At 36.5% G+C, this 21232-nt stretch overlaps 1 protein-coding gene across 1 annotated transcript in view; it reads right to left on the bottom strand.

Moving 5' to 3' along the window:
* The window catches only part of pde3b (phosphodiesterase 3B), a 60220-nt gene that overhangs the window by 16937 nt on the left and 22051 nt on the right, over positions 1-21232 (bottom strand). The gene's annotated exons all lie outside the window — the stretch shown is intronic.

Raw genomic sequence — 21232 nt, 5'->3', positions numbered from 1 at the left:
GACGTCAACAATAGCGCTCACAGATCTTATCTAGCCAAACTACGTCATTTGACTGCATTTCCACGTTATCTGTCTCACAGGCTCAGAGGAAAGTCACCCAACAGAAGCCAAGTCCCACAACACTATCACTGAGATAGGTCACAGACTCGGCCTGTTTTCTGCTATCATGAAGTAGCAAAGCCACTTTTACAGTTACACTGTAAAAAAGAAAAAGATTAAAACTCATTCTTTGAAAATTGAACTAATCCATTACACACCAAATATAGAGGCCCAAACTTCAAAGCAAACTTGCACAACAAGCAACAACACAAGGCAAAACAAAACACACACATCACACACTAAATAGACATTTGATAAAATGTGATTTCATTATGCATTTCATTCAGCTAAATATAACTTTTTTCATTTAGCAAATTTATGAAATATGAGACATTTTAGGCTAGGTTACAAAAAATAAAGAGTTAATTTATTTTTCCAATATCAATATTTTGGTTAAAATGTACATTCTATGAATGTATAAGAGAATGTAGCCTATATTTTAGGTACTATCACTAACATGTTTTAAATACGTTTTTGAAAATCACCGTATAGCTTTTTTTTTGCAGTGCTGCAGAGTGACAAATTAATTTTCAAAAGGACATATTCCATGCAGTTGTATGGCCTCATTTTAATTGAAAGACTTCATGTATAATACTTTTACAAGAATTAGAAAAATGTTGTTTAAGATTAAGGGATTTATAACCCATTTATTTTTACATTTTCTGCACCAAGGAGTCTGGTTTACTTCCGTTTACAACAATAAAGAGAGATAAAGTCCTTTCTTTCGGGGATATGGAAAACTTTTCAGGGTATGTTGGCAAAAAAATATTTTAACAACCAAGCAAGCACAAATGAACAAGAGTTCAGCCTCATTATCAAAACAGTCTTAAAATAATCAGTCAAGCAGAGTTCGAGAGAGTTCTCGGCCAACAACGGCTTATGTGTGAGCGGTCGCCATGTAAAACTCGGAAAGTCACTGTAACTGAATGGCAAAGCAGCGTTTGACCACATGGGGGAGTACTGGTGACATGTGAGAGAAGAGGCTCAGAGAAGCAGAAGTGCCTGCACCTGCGCTGGCCGTGTCATGTGTCACTACCAGCAGCTCTGATCTTTAAAACCAGCACTCAAAGCTGCCCAAAAGACATGACCACAGACTCTTACTTATCCGACACGCACGAGGCTCAGAGAGCAACAGATGGAACTGATGGAAACCCTCACCTGTGAGACTGCAAACGGAATCAATACATTCAAAAATAAAAACACAACATATGAATACACATCAAGACACAGATGAAGACTCATTTGAGTTTAAATTACTCAATCCATCCCTGGATCTGGATTTGCTTATGATGTCAACACAGTGCATGGCCTTTTGCTCTCAACTCAGATGTTTCACTGATCATGCAGAGATGATCACTGTTAGCTGTCAGCATCGGCTTAACACCATCAGATATTTAGTATGGCAAATAAGCACTGCCATGGCAACCTGACAGAGGCCAGCAAACAATAGCACAAACGTCATGGCAACCATGATGGCGGGAGATAGATGGAGGAGAGATGTGTCAGAAAAAGCTAAGGAGTCAACACTCTCTCACATAGAGTTTTGAGGGTCAAAAATGGCCACTGGTCAGATACGTTTCCATCAAATCAACCATGTGGCACAGAGCTTGTTATCTACACAAACATAGGCTCAAATCCTCTGAGCGCCCCACAATGTCACAGAGTTACTTATCAAATCTCTCTACTTTTGTTCTTTACGGTCTGTTGAGCTAGTAAACTTCACAGACGTAACAGAGATTACCAGAACAATAAAGGTGGGGTTGGTTTCATAACCCTGTTTCCTTGAATTTGTTACAAAATTTGGATCCCGGTGCGCCTGGTATTAACTATTAAGATCTGTTTTCGTGAAGTGAACAGCACTAAACTCAGATGAAAATGCTATTCAAAAGTTTGAGGTCATTAAGATATCTTGAAAAAGGAATTCATTACTTTTATTCTGCAAGGATGCATTAAATTGATCAAAAGTGATAGTAAAGACTTTTACATTGTTACAAAAAAAAAAAATCTAATAAATTATTTTTATAACCTACTTTTCTACTTTCTTTTTAAAGACATCAGTATTATGTTTTCCACAAAAATATTAAGCAGCATAACCATTTTCAATATTCATGATAAATAATAATAATAATAAATGTTTCTTGAGCACCAAATCAGCATATCAGAATGATTTCTGAAGGATCATGTGACACTGAAGACTGGAGTAATGATGCTAAAATTCAGCTTTGCAATCACAGGAATAAATTACATAAAATATATTCAAATTAAAAAAGAAAACAGTTGCTTTAAATTGTAATAATATTTCACAGTTTTCTTTCAACGGTATTTGTGATCAAATAAATGCAGCCGTGGTGAACATAAGAGACTTCTTCAAAAACATTCCAAAATCTTACAGAACCCAAACCTTTGAATAGTGTTATGGGACTGCCTACATACCTGTCAATCAAAGACAGCAAAACAAGGTTTTTTTTTACCAGGTGCATGCAGCTTTAAAAGAAAAGAACATTTTGAAAAGTGCACACACACACACACACACACACACGCACGCAGACACACACACACACACGCAGACACACACACACACACGCAGACACGCACACACACACACACGCAGACACACACACACACACACACACACACACACACACACGGGCACACACACGCACGCACACACACACACACACACACACACACACACACACACACACACACACACGCACACACACACGCACACACACACGCACACACACACAACTTCACGAGACTAAAGACGGTTGTTGACGTGACATCAAATGAAGCACAGCTAAGGTTCAGTTAATACAGATACTCCTGTATTCCACTTAAAACTTTTTTTTTTTATTAAAATACATGTACATTTGAGACGAACACCATGCAGATTTTCCTTCTACACTGACGTAGTCAGTGATGTATGTAGTCATGAAATCCCCTTGAAATCTGATCACAAGTGGTTACATGAGGCACACTTGAAATGCAACTGGTGTAAACACCTGTAAAAAGTAAAAGAATACTGTCTTACCTTCACTACATGTTAGTGTACAATCTCAACCACCATTTAAAAGAAAAAAAAAGTTTTCCAAAATATTTTGAAAGGTAAAAAGTATGTTTTTTTGTTTTACAAATATAATTTATGAATATTGTTGAGGGTTACACCATTTGACAACTTGACCTATAGCCTTAATAAAGATCTAAAGTAAAATTTATATTCAATGTTTTTCAAAGAAGTCTCTTATGCTCACAAAGTTTTCATTTATTAGATAAAATACAGTAAAACTAGTAATATTGTGAAATATTATTACTATATAAATTAACATTTTATTTTAATATATTTTACAAGGCAGTTTATTCCTGTGATGCCAAAATTGAATTTTCAACATTATTACACCAGTCTTCAGTGTCACATGATCCTTTAGAAATCATTCTAATACTGTATGCTGATTTGGTGCTCAAGAAACATTTATAATAATTACCACTGTTGAAAACGACACTGTTGTTTTTGAGCAACCCGTGATAAATTAAATTAAATAGTAAAAAAATTAAATAGTCTTTGCTGTCACGTTTGATCAATTTAATGCAGCATTGCAGAATAAAACTAATTCATTTCTTTAAAAAAAATTAAATCTTACTGCCCCCCAACTTTTGAACGGTAGTGTACATTTTTTTCTTTTAATGAAACTTTTGTTCTTCTTTAGAATCTTACGATGGTTACACCCAATATAGTTTAACAAGCAAAATTGAATTTAATGAAAACATGTTTATCATATCAAAGGTCTATTTAAGTCACTGTCAGCATGAATTGCATTTAACACATTTATAACTGAACTGATTTAGACACACAAAAAAATCATCACCACATCACTGACAGCATGTACGTGTACAAATACACTCGATTAATCAGACCCTGCAGGCAAAAAGAGAGACTGCTGTATTTTTTTTAACAGATAACCCGCAGGTGCATTGTGGGAAATATGTGTCATATAGTATTTGCATTACAACACTGAAGTAGTTCACTCGAAATAGACTCTAGTCTGCAGACATTCACCTACATAAGGTCAAAGTGATCATACTTTTTACGTAAACCCAAAGCTAACACAAATGATGTGGGATCTGTGCTGACAACGAGAATCAATAAAAAAAGAGCCGTCAACAAAAATGAAGAAAAAAGAAAAAGGATTTGCACTACTACATTACACTGTCATTATGAGAGCATCAAAGTGGTGAGGTGTGAGACAGAGAGTATAAGAGCATTGTATGTTTGTGATTGAGAGAATCTCAGTTGAGTGGCTAAATAACTGCACACACCATCTGAAAGCAAGAGGCCAACCAGGGCTGGCCAAACACAAACAGCATCATAAAAGCAACAGAGCCAGTCAAGAGCTTTGTCAACACACAACAGACCAGCCAGTGAAGCAGAACAACAAACCAACCACTGATGAACATGTATCACCTTACATGCAGAGACACGGGTATAGAGAGACAGAGCGGGAAAACACCAGTCAGTACGTCATGATTTTATGAAAATGAGAAACCCGTTTTAATTTATTAAAATGCAGCAAACTGAAGTTTTTTCATAGGCAAATACTGTATGATCTGCGATCAAGGACAATGAAGCAATGGCCTGATATACAACACAAGAAATGACAAGTTACTGTAAGCTGGTTTAGAAAGCTCTTTTCGGTAACACATTACAATAAGCTTCTATACGTTAATAATATGTAATGCAATAGAGCAGTTATAGACTATATTTCTACAGTATTTATTCATCTTAAAGGTAATGTTTACACACAAATACACTGATAATAAATTAAGTTGTATCGAGGTGTAGTTGATGTATTATGACCAAACATGAATTAACAAGAAACAATAGCATATTATAATAATAATAATAATAATAATAATAATAGTGTTTATACTTAGATTCAGCAAGGATGCATTAAATTGATCAAAAGTGACAGTAAAGTCAGGAAAGACAGTACACATTTCAAATAAATGTTGTTCTTTTGAACATTCTATTAATAAAAAAAAACTAAAAATAAATGTAGCGTCATTTTCACAAAACCATTAAGCATTAAGGATCATGTGACACTGGAGACTGGAGCAATGATGCTGAAAATTCAGCTTTGCCACCACAGGAATAAATTCCATTTGAAATATATTCAAATAGAAATTAAATGTAATAATATTTCGCAATATAACTGAATTTACTGTGTATTTGTTTTATTAATTAAATACAGCCTATAAAAAATACATGATCTTGATCTTAAAATCCCAGGGGGTACTAAGTAAACAATTAAGGGTTCGCAAAACCCTTCGACAAGGAGCAATAAAAATACCAAGACTAATATTTAAAACTTATGCCAGCAAAAACACCATGTACACAATGATGAGATCCTTATGTATACAATGATGAGATAAATGTGGTGCTTTAGGAGAGCCCAATCATGGATGGTAGCAAGAGTGTGTGTGTAGCAGAGATGAATGTGTCCCAGTGGGTGTCAGGGAGCTGACGTCAGTGCAGGCTAACGCCCCTCACGGCTCAGCTCATCAGCAGCAGCTGTGAGTGTGGGAAAGTCTTGGCTACTCTGCAGTCAACTCCAGCCAGTCTCACAAAGACAAGGTCAATGGCCCTTTCTCAAGTCTCATCTGACCCCTAGAGACGATCACATTTCACACTGAACATTACGACTTTTCGGCTGCATTGATCTGAATTGCACATTCATGTTCTCTGGGAAAACGGTGCAATTTTTCTACATGAAATCACATATTGCAGAATCGATTTTAATCATTTTTTTATTTAGGAAACACCACAAAAGCAAGAGCACTTCTCCATAAAAAAAAAAAAAAAATGTAGTAGTAAAAAAGTATTTCAAACTATGTTAATCAATGAAATATATGGCAACCTGAGAAAAAATTTGTGCCAAACAATTATCTGACAGATATTTATCCCAGTATCTCCCAAATCAATGCTTTGGTCCTTGAACTTGGGTACAACCCATCCTTAATGGCTCACAGTCCTGGTCATTACAGAGTTATGCGTCTTCTGGAAAGCAGTCAGTGACTTCATGCTGAGCAGTGATTATGTCTGGCTCTCAGTCGCTGGTGTCAGGACTCTGACGGACAGGAGAGAGACTGGGGAAGAGGGTTATGTTGTCAGGAGGAGCTGGCAGGCCTGTGGAACATTCCCTTTGCGGAGGGGAATGAAGAGATACCCGCCGTCCTGTGCTTTTCACATAGGAGCATCACTTCTCTCCAAACTACTGAGAGTAGTTACAGATACAGACCAAACCGGTTACATGCTTGATTACAGTCTTCCAGGAAATGATGCAAGTCATTATAAGACGCTCTAATACAAAGATGCTGTAAATGGGTTGATGCATCAGTTGCAGTTTTATAAATTATTAAAAGTGGTTATGGTGTGATAATGGAGTGTCGTTCCAAATGGAGGGTTGAAAGCATTTCCCAACAATGTCGTCATGGGATGATTATTTTGATGGCTTTTCTCTCCACAGTAAAGACAATGGTCTTCACTCGGTTCATTGTCATATTTTGCAAAAATCTAAACCTCACAAGAACTAATCTGATTAAGGTCTGGAACGCAGTTAAGCTCTAAGACAAGTTCCAGTTCATTGTGTGTGTTGTCTTAGTCTCAGTCTAAGCTCGCTAGCATCTGGTTTAGCCATCACCATTTGTTTTGGAATTACCGTAGGGGGGGCCTTGGAGGTGGGGTTATTCGGTGGTCAGCCAGGGTATCTCATTCGCTAGACTAGGAGGAAGGGAATCCTGTCCTGTCTAGGGATGTGCAAAACTACATATTTTCAAAATCAGTAAAGCTAAGTTTGAAAGGAAAGGACTGTTTTTCAAAAAGGAATATCTTGCCATTTTGACATAGCATCTTAAAAACACAATACTAAAAGGTGAGAAGCACAAAATATTCCCAGAAAATTTTAAAATAGAATTGTTGAATTATAATTTTTTTGTATTTGAAAGCCTCTTATGCTTACCAAAGCTGAATGTATTTGATCAAAATAACAGTATAAAACAGTAATACTACAATTTAAAATATCTGTTTTCAAATATATTTTAAAATGTAATTTATTCCTGTGATGGTAAAGCTGAATTTTCAGCATCATTACTCCAGTCTTCAGTGTCACATGATCCTTCAGAAATCATTCTAATATGCTGATTTGGTGTTCAAGAAACATTTCTTATTATTATCAATGTTGAAAACAGTTGTGCTGCTTAATATTATGCATCACTTACTTTTATTTGCTGTAACATGTCTAATTAGAAGCATAGGTCAAGTTTGCTAGGAGTCCCAATACTGATGACACCACGACCCTCTGTGACAGTTTAATAGAAAAGTTTAAAATAACAGCAACAATGTAAAAGTCTTGCAACAATGTAAAAGTCTTTACTGTCACTTTTGATCAAATTAATGTGTCCTTGCTGAGTATTAAATACATACACACATATGCATTTTTGTATGATATCAGCAGAGTTGGGGCGAGATCATACAAGCAAAGCTCCTACATAACAGCCAAATGCTAATCGCAGGCCAGCAGCCACAGAAGTTGCTGTCATTCCCCCCTAGCCAACCAACCAGATTCTAGTCACACCAGAGCAGGTGCTGTGAACAGGTGGGGTTGCTTTGCGGGGTCATCAGGGCAGCCCTAGGGCTTGGCTGCCCCCTCTTTCGCCCTGCCTCAGCACACAGCTGGCTGGCACAGCGAAGAGCAAAGAGCTCCAGAGTGACTGCTCTTTTTGTCAGGGCTGAAATGAAAATCCTGCTGTCTGAAGCTTGATTCAAAAAGCAGCGAATACAGTATCTGGGTGTGCGAAGGATCTCTGGCACTCGAGTGAAGGCACACGAGGGAAAGAAAGCAATAATTCATGACTGTTTATGTGTCGATCTGATCAAATATTCAAACAAATGAAGCATGCAGGGCCATGCAAACGGGCCGTCCTGGCTGCTGTGCTTCTCTGAATTACAGCTCATCTCTCTGGTGTCACCTGCCTCCAACACAAACAGATGCTGATGACGCAAGTCTGCTGAACCCCAGCCGGTTTGGTTCACCGCGCTCTTCGGTGTCACAGCAACTCCATCCCAAGAAAACTACCATAAAAACAAAGGAGGGGACTCCAGGGCTGAACCCTGGAGGAGGGAACAAGTGTTTCCCAAAGGTTGGCCTTGACTTGTGTAATCAAGCTCATGTAAGTGTGGCACCAGGACAATGAAACCCAAGCTGGTTGGCCAGAAAATCTGTGCCGAAAGTTGCATGTCATTGGGAAGACCGGGCTCTGAACCTGCTGATGGTGTGATCTTGCATTTTCCTCTCTTTCAAGTCACACTCCCTCCATCAAATCTGGCTCCTAGATTGGATATTTCAGAGCTCATCAATATTGTGACTTCTTGTTTTCAATTTGACCTGTGCTTCTAATAAGACATGTTGCAGCAAATAACTGACTAAACTGATCAAATTTTAATAATTAGCCTGAAGAAAACTGACAAATTAAATTAAATTGTGAAATTAAGTTTACACCAAAGCAAAAATCCTTTCTGAAAGACTGTCAGAAGTGTATTAATGAACATTATTACATTTAAAAGAGTGAAAGCAGTGTTTCTAACTTCAATTGCACCATGAAGACTAAAACAAAGAAAAAAAGTAAAATATGGCAGTTAAAATCTAAAGAGCTGAAAAACTACGAACACACGTGAGATTAATCTCTGCTAATGTCTCTGTCTCTTCACTCATTCTTCAGGTTTTGGCTCTTGGCCGCATGCCAGACCGAGAGGAGCTTGCATAATAACAAACACGTTTTTGCAGGAACAACAAAAATGCCACAAGCTGAAGAAGGTCAACAATGTTACGTCAATTATGAACTTTTTCCCACAATGGTATGCTTCAGGACTTAATGGCCCATTGCTATTTGGCTTTGTTCAACTTTATACTCATAAAAAGAAAAAAGTTTAAAAAAAGAAGTAGACATTATACAAGTCAAAAAGAAACAAAGAACCACATATTGACGTGTTTAGAAAGAATGAGGACATGAGCTCAAAACAAACCGCACAGACAAGTTATGATCTATGTTTATAATTAGCTGAAGAAACTGACACAAATGCAGAATTATCTCAGTATGTTTGACATCATTACCATGATATGTACACTGTTTAGTTCAAATGTTTGGGGTCGGTTATACATTTTAATGTTTTTGAAAGAAGTCTCTTTCACTAAGCTCACTAAGGCTGCATTTATTTGATCAAAAACACAGTAAACCAGTAGTAATGTCAAATGTAATTTATTCCTGAGATGGCAAAGCTGAATTTTCAGCATCGTTACTCCAGTCTTCAGTGTCACTTGATCCTTCAGAAATCATTCTAAAATGCTGATTTGGTGCTCAAGAAACATTTCTTTACACTCCTAAACATTTCTGTGGAAACTGTGATATATTTTTTTTTCAGGATTATTTGATGAAAAGAAAATTCAAAATAACAGCATTGATTAGCTAACACAAACGAATAGTTACTTTACTGTCACTTTGATCAAATTAATGCATCCTTGCTGAAGTATTAATTTCTTTATTGAAAAAAAGAGAGAACTTACTGACCCCAAACTTTTGAAGGGTAGTGTACACAGTTTGTGCTTAAAATGTATTGAAAGATACATAAATAAAGGATACAAATGCATTCAGAATCCATATAAAGCACACTTTGACTAGAAATACTGATTTGTTTATAATTTTCAGCCAGTTATAACAGGCTCAAACACAATCACAAGTGAAAACATTAGATTGGTGATATTTAAATCAGCAGGATTCAACAACCATATTCAAAACCACAAAAATGTTTAAAAAAAAAAAAAAAAAAAAAGTAGGCCTACATGACAACCCAATTCCATCAACTGGTCAATAAGTCACTGGGCCATCAGGCCATCCTTATTGATCCCTGAATAAACAAATAACCATCACAAAAAGTTGAAGCAATTTTGAAAGCTTATCCAATCTAGTCTTGTTCCAGAGCGAGCACATAGAGTTCTAGCAGGAGTGTGTGACATATTGACTGACTCTCTCAAACTCCAGCTAATAGGACAGTGTGAAAACTCAAAAGCATGAAAGGTGATCGCAGGCTCTTTCGACCAATTCAAACTCCTCCCCTGGATTTCTATTTATTATTGTCTTCTGAAGCCTTTCATTTCAAAACAGAGGTTAAAATACAAGCTGCCAGGATCAAGAGGTAGGCTATACAATATTTCCAAGCCAAAGCATTTTGGGGTTTATCATAAAATCTCTTAATTTCAGTTTATTGCACCCAATATATTTAGCAGCTTAGGGCTAGCATATTGCGTCCGTATGGCAACATTAATGCAAGCCATCAGTGTACTTTTGAGATTAGATTCTGAGAGGGTAGTTTGATCCAACGTTAAAGCGCAGCACTCAATAAATCACACACCCATTAATAGTTTCAGGCAGGTGGCATTTCATGTGGGTTCAGCTTCATCTGTGTCCAGCATCCTCGAATGCCCTGGACCTCAGCTGTTCAACCCAGCACAAATAGGTCTAAATGACTGTGGAAAACACTGGCTATGTGCCCTCCGCATCACTAACACCCTCAACACTCCCTCTCAATGATAAGCCTCTTGAGCTCAGCCTTCATTTGTCAGTCAACCAGTTTACCGTTTATCTACTTCTAGCAGACGGTATCAAAAAATAAACTGCTATGTGGTGATGCACAAAGTTTTGAAATATTCGGTAACAATTACATGTTCAGTGCCCTTGTTACATGTACTTACTACTTACTATTGTAATAACAGTAAATTATGAATCATTTAAATGCAACTAACTAACCCTAAACCAAACCCTAATCCTAGAAAGTGCATGTTGTTTATTAATATAACTCAGTACTAAAATATATAATTACACTAAAAAAGGTCACATTAAAATAAAAGTGTAACCAAATATTCTTTCACAAATTATTTCTGGCATTTTTGACTAAACTTTGCTAGTCTGATGTTGTCTGGATGTTAATTGACACTACTGCTGAATTATCTCTGTATTTTGGACTTAAATAAATCAATGAATAAAGATACACAAAGTATTGAAATGTTTATGGGGTCTTGACTAAACTTTGTTATTCTGATGTCACCTAGATGTCAATGAAAGCTTCAGCAAATTTTCATGTGAACCTGAAATAAAAAAATAAAAAAATAAAAAAGAATCAAACAAATAAGTAAGTAAATAACTAACTAATGGGCAAAATAAACAAATGAATGGATACATACAATTTTTTAATAATAGGCCAAACAATAAGGATTAAAAATGGTATCAAAAAACAAATTGTTTTGTGGTAATGCACCAAGTTTTGAAACATTGTTCAACAAAACTTTCTTGTTTTTGCCTGGATGTTGATCTGCTATACTACAGCTGAATTGTCTCGACTTCAATACTATGATGAAAGCTATTATTAGCTATTATTTATTTGACAGACAGCAATCAATAAAAAAATAAGTACGTACGTAAATATGATGATATGCAAAAAACTGAAAATATTCTTTAGCACTTTTTTTCTGCCATCTTGAATAAACTTTATTAGTCTGATGTCACCTAGTTGTTGAAAGGTTTCAGCGTATTTTCACGTGAAGCCAATGTGCAATACTGGGAACAATAAAACGGTGTACAGAAATATTACAAAGCATAATCTAAGATTGACTCTAAAGTAGCCTTTGACTTCCCTGTTGTCACCAACAAGAGCTAGTCATATATTTTATGCAAGTGACTTTGAAAGGAGAGGGCAATAAATAGTGTTTCCTGACAGACAGACGTTTATGCAGCAATTGCCTTGTAAATGAAGGCTGAACGAACACAGGCCACTGTTCCTTATAGCTTGATGGAACAGAAGACACACACACAACGGTGTGTCTACGACAGCCTCGCGCAGAATTGATCCCTCAGAGTTTCTCCAGAACTCCAGTGTTAACATTACACCCCATAACGTCTCCAAAACATCAACATACTGGATACAACACGTCAGGCCCAGGAATTTTGCGCTACGTGGAGCACGGCTCATGCCAGACTGATTTGTGTCAAGTAAGGCCAAACACACAAACAACGCTGGCAGAGAGGCGTCCTCTCATGCGGAGGGGAAAGAGAGTCGGAGCACAACAGGAAGACTCTACCTGATATGGCCATGGCTGCCAGATAGGCCCAGGCTGGAGGCCTTGTAAGGGAACATCTGGCTTTATCTTGGAATCAGTGCGGACAGACCTCTCACATAAACACAGGCGCTCTGGAGCGCTGCAGATCTCTAGTCACTAACAAGCCTGTGAACGGCGCCGAGCTGCCATCTATTAGAGAACCCAGAGAAATCACCTGTTGACAAGTGAATCATTTACAAAAAAGTGGACGCTCAGGGCCACAGGCTTCTTAACTGCTTATCAAAGCGATCGTATAACACGAGTTCTTCCTGCTGAACTCTTTCTTACATATCATCATATCTAACGAATGAACTGGAAATCAGGGATCTCAAACTCATGACCTGGTGGATCACTAACAGCAAGTTGAAAAGTTACAACAAATTCAGTGTAAACAAAATGACAACTATGTTGGGGGGGGGTTGTATGTGAAAATACAATAATTGTTGTAAAAATTGGAATTAACAAATTATAAATATATTTGATAAATACATAAAGTATATTACATTAGGCATATTAAATAAATAAATATCAAATAATTAAAAAAATATTTTTTAAATAAGTTTTTACTTTCTAGATCAAACTAGCAGTTCAATTAGGAGATCAGAAACATTGATCTGGTTTTGATGTAAATGTGAGAACAAATATATAAAAATGCATGGCAATCAATTAATACCTGACAAGTACAAGTATTTTTTCATTTGGGAAGCAAAATAAAGTAGTTGGACGAGCTGTGCAGTGTATCAAATATAGAAACAGGCCTTCCAGTGTAGACGGCACTGTTGATTATGTTGGGAGAGATCTGGTTGTCATGTCATGACAGATGGGCGTCGTCAAACTTTTTTGATGTATGGGAGCAAGCAGGTAAGTTTGTTGTCCTAGGGTACAGTTTATATTTGTGTTTAAGGCATGTACTAAGCCATGTAGAAATATATAGCCTACTGTAGTTCAGGCTACTGTTTAACCAACCTTTAGGAGAACTGAGGTAATCTGAGGTTTCTTTGAAAACAGCATGTATCCCAGTTAGACTTGCATTTGTGAATTAATATAATTTTTTACCAACATATAAATTGAAATGATTTTCTATAGGAAACAACAGCATCCATAAAAATTACTTTAAGATACTAAACCCAAGTCACTGTTCACCATTAAACACACAGCTATGTAAAGGCAAGATACTACAGGCAAAAACATTGCTTTTTCCACCACTGGTTAACTTTGAGATTTTGAACTATTTGGCTTTTCATAACATGTTGTTTCAGACTAGTGGAAAGGAAACATCTACAATACACTTTTAACTCTTTCCAGGCCAGAAGGAAATTTCAGTCATTTATGAGACAATGCATCCCCTACCATTGAAGGAAATTTTCAGCTTTCTGTGTTTTCACTGTTATAGGTGGCGCTATGACACATCTTCTGAAAGAGAACTGAATCTCCAGATCAAGAAGAAGCAGCAGAAACAAGCAATAGCATATAAGCAGATGCATATGTAAAATAACGCAATCATCAATATTAAACACCATATAAAATAATAATAAAAATGCAACTGGATGAAATGTCGACCCAGGATGAGCTACAGGACTGTGCAAGCATTAGGGCTGTTGATGGACTCGATCTACTCCATCTAGTTTTTTTCCCATCTGGAATCTCATCTGGATGTATTCTTTGACAAAAACAAGACTTCTCAGCTTTTTGTTTAAATTTTTTTATATATAACTTACCAACATTCAAATTTTGATAAAAAATAATAATGCATTAAGCTAGAATAAAACGGGTTTTGTTTAAAAGCAGAGGCTCTGTTCTTTCTATTGATATATTGCATGTTCAAATATTCATACAACTAAATATTTTGGGGGCCATGAAAATTTTGTGAAAATGATAAAAAATGCTGTTGGTGGGTTTTTTTTTTTAACGCTGGCAGGTAAATAGTTCAAAAGTGTTCATTTTATTGCATTTATTCAATTTGTGTCTGTAGATTTAAATTACAATATATTTCAATAATGGCCATTTTTTCAGAATAAGTATTGTTCTCATGCACTGAGCCAGAAAACTTCAGTAGCACTTAGCCTACATAAACGAAACTTTACAGTTAGGTATCATTTTATTCTTAAAAACATTTTTTTTTTAAATGTTTCTGGCTATTGACAGTATTTTCTTATTTAATGATAAAGAGATACCCAAAATCCCCTCTGAAAAATAAAACAATATGAACCAGGCTTCATCCAAATGTTCAGATGTCTGTTCTGCAAATGTATGCAAATGAGTGCATATTTAAGGAATAAAGCTAGCGATGTCAGATTAATGTGATAGGCAATATTAGATCATATCAGATATATGGTGATGATTAAGTTATATTTAGCAATATAAACAACAAGAAATGATAGTAAATAGAGATTGGAAAAAAAGCTACAGATCAAAAAACGCAAGCCACACAGCAGCGAGGCACACAGGCAAGACAGGTGGTGTTAAGCATTGAACACACGGGGGCTTGTTATAAAAAAAAAGCAGCGGGCAGCAAGGAAAAAAGCTCTGAGAGTGGAGAGGGGATCAGGGGCAGGAAAGGTCAGCCATCTAGTGTGCCGCCGTAGTATGTGATGCCTGCCGTTGTTTCACTGTGGGATCTCACATGTGCATACAGGACTTCACGCTCACATGTTCTCTGTCTTACACACAATCTGACCAAGAAAGTACAACGAGACAAGTATATAAGCCAAATTAACATGCTACCCTTCCTCAAACTCACTGGCACAGCAGTGTTATGAGCTCACACCTGACAAGCTGTTTACTCTGTCTGCTGTCAATCGACACAAACCCGAGTATTCTGGCCAAAACACTTTAGGATAATAAAATATCAGACACTGGGTTTTTTTTCAGGGCATGCTTTGCGAAATGCCTGAAAAATGCCTTCTTGTCGCCAATGTGAGTGTAATGATTTGTTTTATGAGAAACATAAAATGGTCCTTTGTGATAGGAGTGTATTCTGGATCAAGAGTCCAAATCACGACAGGAGAGTGTACGTAACTACGTATGTGTAAGAACACTGTGCAAGTATGTGAGAAACAAGGCCTGGAAAAATCTGAATTACTGCCATCTAAGGAAGACCTCTTCCACCCTTTGATGTCCAACATCAGTTGATCAGCTTTACTCAAAGGCCAAAAGACACAGAGCTCTTTGAAAGATGTCAAAAGGTTTGTCTTATAATGGTATTGTTTGCTAAGTAATAAAAAGGTAAATCAAAGTCAGAATGGTATAACCAACATGCAAAAGCCATTTCTGTTATCATGACAAAATTTCACAAAAGTTTGGCCTCAGAAATGAATACATTTAGTCAGCTAGGGTGTAATAAAATGTATCACAAATGACCACAGATAAAGATATTTTAAATAAATGCTGTTCTATTATCATGGTTTCCACAACAACAACAAAAAAAGACTGAGCACTGTTTTGAAAACTGTTTTCAAGACTAATAATAAGAAGAAGAAGAAGAAGAAGAAATGTATCTTGAGCACCGAATCAAAATATTAGCATGATTTCTGAAGGATCATGTGACACTAAAGACTGGAGTACTGATGCTGAAAATTCAGCCTTGCCATCACAGGAATAAATTATCTTTATATTATTATATATTATTATATGATATACTGTTTTTACTATTATATGATATACACTGTTTTTACTATATTTTTTGATCAAACAAATACAGCCTTTGTGAGCATAAGACACTTTTCAAATCATTAAAATAAATAAACAGTAGTGTATATTAGACAATATATTTGAATATTTTCACCACTTATTATTAAAAACTGTAAAATAGTATAAAATATAAAGATAACTATCGGATTACTAACTTGATTTTTCCTATCATTATCTCAGACATTCTTATTTGTCATTGACCCACAATGCACAGCCTGATCATCACAGTTTTAACGCCACAATGTTGTCACCAGAAACAATTTTACAAAATACAAATACAGACTAGTGTTATTTCCCCGCCTTCTAGAGCTGCACGATTCTGTATAAATTTAGAAATCACATTATAGATATCACGATTCTCCCACAAATCTGAACAAACAACTAGGTTCTGAGTAAAATGTTAATTGCTGCAGTCTATTTAGTTTTTAGAAATCTGTTTGAATGAATGATTCAATGACTCCCTCAAAAAACTAGTGTTTTGAACAAATCTTTTGAATGAATGATTCAATGACTCACTCAAAAAGACTAGTGTTTTGAACAAATCTTTTGAATGAATGATTCAATGACTCACTCAAAAAGACTAGTGTTTTGAACAAATCTTTTGAATGAATGATTCAATGACTCACTCAAAAAGACTAGTGTTTTGAACAAATCTTTTGAATGAATGATTCAATGACTCACTCAAAAAGAATAGTGTTTTGAACAAATCTTTTGAATGAATGATTCAATGACTCACTCAAAAAGACTAGTGTTTTGAACAAATCTTTTGAATGAATGATTCAATGACTCATTTAAAAAGACTAGTGTTTTGAAGTTATTTCAAATGGTGATTTACTCTATTTTGATTGCTACCATATATTAGTGTTTATATTAATGTTTATACCAGTACTTTAAAAACTTTTATTCCAGTACTTCTGAATTATTGTAACACAGAAAGTGATACTGTGGTTGAAATGACTGTTTGTGAAGCGGTTTCATACCTACATGAAAATTGATCTCTCTGGGTCAGCGGCAGCGTCAACACAGATTTGAATGTTCACTGTGATCGCACTTCTCAAAGGTTTAATAGAAATCCGCTGTCATTTAGGAATAAGATCATGTGGGTGTTTGAATCGAGATTGTGATCTTTTAACGATTAATCTTGCAGCTCTACTGCCTTCAGCTTGGGTTGCTCTCTCACTCCTCAATGATTCAGAAGAACCTCAAACAATTTAACAATTACTTTAAAAAAACACTGCCAGGTTCCTCCTGGATCTTAATTGGCTCATGTATAGAAAAAACAACAACATACAATTATATAATAAATATCAATACATTTCTATTTATGCACGTTTTTAGCAGTTATGATTACCAAACAGCAAAGCTAACTTAAAGATCCCAAATTCTTAAGAAAGTAGTAGACAAAATCCCAAACACTCCAAAATCTAGAGATGTGTGTCTCATGTCATCTAGTGTGAGCATTATTTTTCATGTCACTGTGGTGACTCAGTGTTCAAATATCAGATATAAACCCCATGAACCCAAACGAGAGCACTCTCACGTCACGTGCAAACCACCATCATCAGAGCTTGGTAGAACACAGTGTCTCTTCAGAGAAATCACAAAGCCTAAAGGCCTGACGCTAGTTTGTTCAGTTATTTAAAAAAGGATTTTAAAAAAAAGCAATGAAACAATTAAAGGAGGAACAACAAAAGGGAGAAAACCTTAAAAATGTTAAATGTTTTAAAATAAAAATGCAACAACAAAAAAAATTTGAGGGAAACAATTGCATCAAGTATCTTCATGAATTAGTTTCCCAAAGCTGTAATGGCCGTTAAACAAGCTGAATGAGTTGATGAAGGGAAAAATACTTTGGTTGGCCAGTCACATCTTTGGAATATGGTTGCCAGAGGACATTTCTTAAGAGAAATCTCCTCAGGATTACTAATTGACTAGGTTGACTCTCCAGGCAAGAATAGCAGCGTTTCAGCTTCTAAATGTTTCCAGAAACTAATCAAAAGCAAATATTTGACAGAGAAAAAAAAAACATGGATTCTGATTGAAAGTAATTAGTGATACTTGGAAAAAAAATCAAGATACAATTTTATACATTTGACCTATTAACTGTTATAACTACACTGTAAAACCTATCAAGGTATAATAACTCATTTCAATTGAGGAAACCGATTGCCTTAATTCATTTAAGTTGTGAAACCAATGTTTAAGAGTACTGTAAACTTATTTCAATGGAGTTCACTAAAAGAATATTTCCTAAAATACAACTGACCCTTCGCTAAGCCCCGCCCTCCTTAGTTACTGTTGCTACGCCTGACAAGCTTTCGCGCCTGGCACATCTATTACAGTATGTATGCACCGGTGTCAGACATTCCCAAGGAGATAATTAGTAATTTTTGGGCGAACAGGTGAAATATCTGAGAGAGCAAGACAAAAGGGACTGCAGTATGCATTCGAGGGATATATCCACGACATAATATATAACCGATTAGAGAATAATTTTATCAAAATTGAAGCTAAAGCCTATAGGTCCCAGCGCAAGCAGCCGCCTCATACGCTGAACATTCATATGGGAAACACGCAAATTGAGGAACAGCTATGTTCATGCACAGCAGGGTAAGTGAAATTTGAAAATAATCTAATAATTATAAATCAAACAGCTTATCCATAAATCTTGTGGAATAAACACAAGACATGACCACTTTGCAAATGATAACATTCTCCCACTTATATTTTTAAGCACGCCAGGCTATGCTCACACGTCGTGGAGCAAACGTGGGTGGTTTTGTCAATCCTATCGACATTTAGTTGTGAATGGGGCCTCCCACACTGCTTGATCCACGCCTGGCATTTCTCCCCTTAGGTTTTAGGTTTCGGGAAGGGAAAAAATCCCACCCCCCATCCAAACTTTTAGGATACCGGGTATCAGATTTCATTTGCACAATCCATACGCACACAACGCTTCGGCATGTTTCCCTCGTTCGAAAGCTTGCCAGACCTCCCGCGCCTAGTTACGGTTGCGAAGCCACGATTGGCCTGTGGCGGTTTTTGGGCGTGGCTTAGCGAAGGGTCAATAAAACTCCACTCAATTATTTTATGTTGCTGAAACTTAACTGTATTGATTAAAACCATTTAATTTAAAATCATTAACTCTACTCTCATATAGATACCTGCTCATATAGATAGTTAGCTAGCTTCTTAACGGGCTATAGCACTCATAGGCCTGGTTTCACAAAAGCCCCTTTCACACAGAGATTCCGGAAAATACACGGATATAGTGACCCGGGATTTGACCCGGGTTCGTTTGATTTTGGTTCATTCACACTGCCAGTGATTTTCCGGAATCAGAGAGTGCGTTCACACACAACCCGTAAAAATGCCGTAAAGACACGTGACATCGATGTGACTTGTAATCTCAGCAGTGTCTTAAGTTTGCTTATGAGCTGCGATCTCTCTCTCGAGAAACCACGCTTGTGCATTTTTTCTCTGATTCGATCATAAACTTGCGCATTACGTACCGTTTCACAGCTGGCGAACGATCCCGGCTTCAGCGTCATCACTACGTTCCGGGACTGAACACGGCAATGTTACTAGGTCCCGACCCGGCATCGATCCCGGCATAAATCCCGGGTCGAGTTTGCGTTCACACAGAAGGCGCTCTGGCAATTTGCCGGCAATTTCCCGGGTTCAAAGCGCTGTGTGAAAGAGGCTAAACTGGGCTTAGTTTAAGCCAGGATTAGGCCTTAGTTCAATTAGGACATTTACGTAGCTTTTATAAACATGCCTTATTAAAAAAAAACATTACTGGTGTGCATCTTGAGACAAAACAATGGCACTGACATATTTTAGGATATGTCAGTGCAAGTTCCCTCATTAGTGGCTGTTTCTATGGGTCGCTATACAGAAGCAGTCCGCAATATTGGATTGGTCAAAGCACCGATCTGTGAACACTCGAGAAAAGAGCAAGTTGACTGTATGTCTGCAACATTTAAAAACATTAACTCTCTTATTGATACCTAGATTACTGCTAGTTAGCCAGCTAGTATGACAAGAGATGTGCTAATACGACAAGAGACTATCACTGTGTCTATTAGTAAGTGCAGTTACAACTTTAACCTAAATTTGACAGTTCGATTTTACAATGTATTTCTAATTGTTATGATTTACAAGAAAAAATATATATTTTATTACTGCTATATACCGTATTGCAAGGGCTGTTTTTGCTCACATAAAACATGGAATGTTTTTATATGCCAAAAACCCAATGGAATTGAGTTTTCCCTAAGCAAACATTTGTTGATGCTGTCACAATATTAAAAGACAGTAAATAATATTTTTTATTTACCCATAGAAAAACAAATATTAACCATTATCATGCCTCAGTGTAGCTACTTCGACATGTGGTGTCAATTTACACTAACCAAACAGCATCTCGAAAAGAGCAAGGCATGTGAGGAATGCAAAAAGAATACTTTCCACTTGATCCCAATGGGCTTTAAAACTGTTATCAGTATACAGACACTCCAATCACTTTGTAGGAAAAGAAAAACTGCACACAAGCAACTAATGCAGCGAGAACATCCCCAAAAATAATAAATGGGACTGTAGCAGCTCCTGCTGAAACAGTGACTAAATCGTGTTAAACCTCAGTCCTTGTCCTAAAGTCTGATCGAGCATCAATAAAAAAATCTGCCACATTCAGGTCTCTAACATTCCGAAACAACCACTTAACGATCTTTTGATCCTTCAATCCTACTCTAGATCAGGTTAGCATGCAATCTCATCACAATCACCACTTTAAGCATAAACAATGTGAGATCTTCAATGGGGTTCAATGTAAAACCTTAGGGTTCTTGACTTAATTTAAAGGAGAAATCTCTTAAATTACGCATACTACATTATATTATAATTTTTTTCTACTGATAAAGTATGTTTATGAGCTGTTTAATTAAAAATATATAAATGTTATAAGATTAAAAATAAATTAAAACAAAAATAATTCGTTATAACTAAATCCATAAGATGATCCCATGATGGGAAGGTTCTGACAGAACCCTGTAAGGTTCAGAACAGTAGGGCTGGGACAACGCGTCGAGGTCATCGATGACGTCGACGCAAAAAAAATACGTCGACGCAAAATATGTGCGTCGATTCGTCGACCTGTTTTCATTTCTCTAAAAAACGTTTGCAAATTACTTCACAGTGTGTACCTTATGTGCGCTGATACGCGATGGCCGGGCCATCAT

This window comes from Leuciscus leuciscus, assembly GCF_965113295.1.
Source record: "Leuciscus leuciscus genome assembly, chromosome: 2".
Taxonomy (NCBI): Eukaryota; Metazoa; Chordata; class Actinopteri; order Cypriniformes; family Leuciscidae; genus Leuciscus; species Leuciscus leuciscus.
This window is presented reverse-complemented; position numbering and strand designations above follow the sequence as displayed.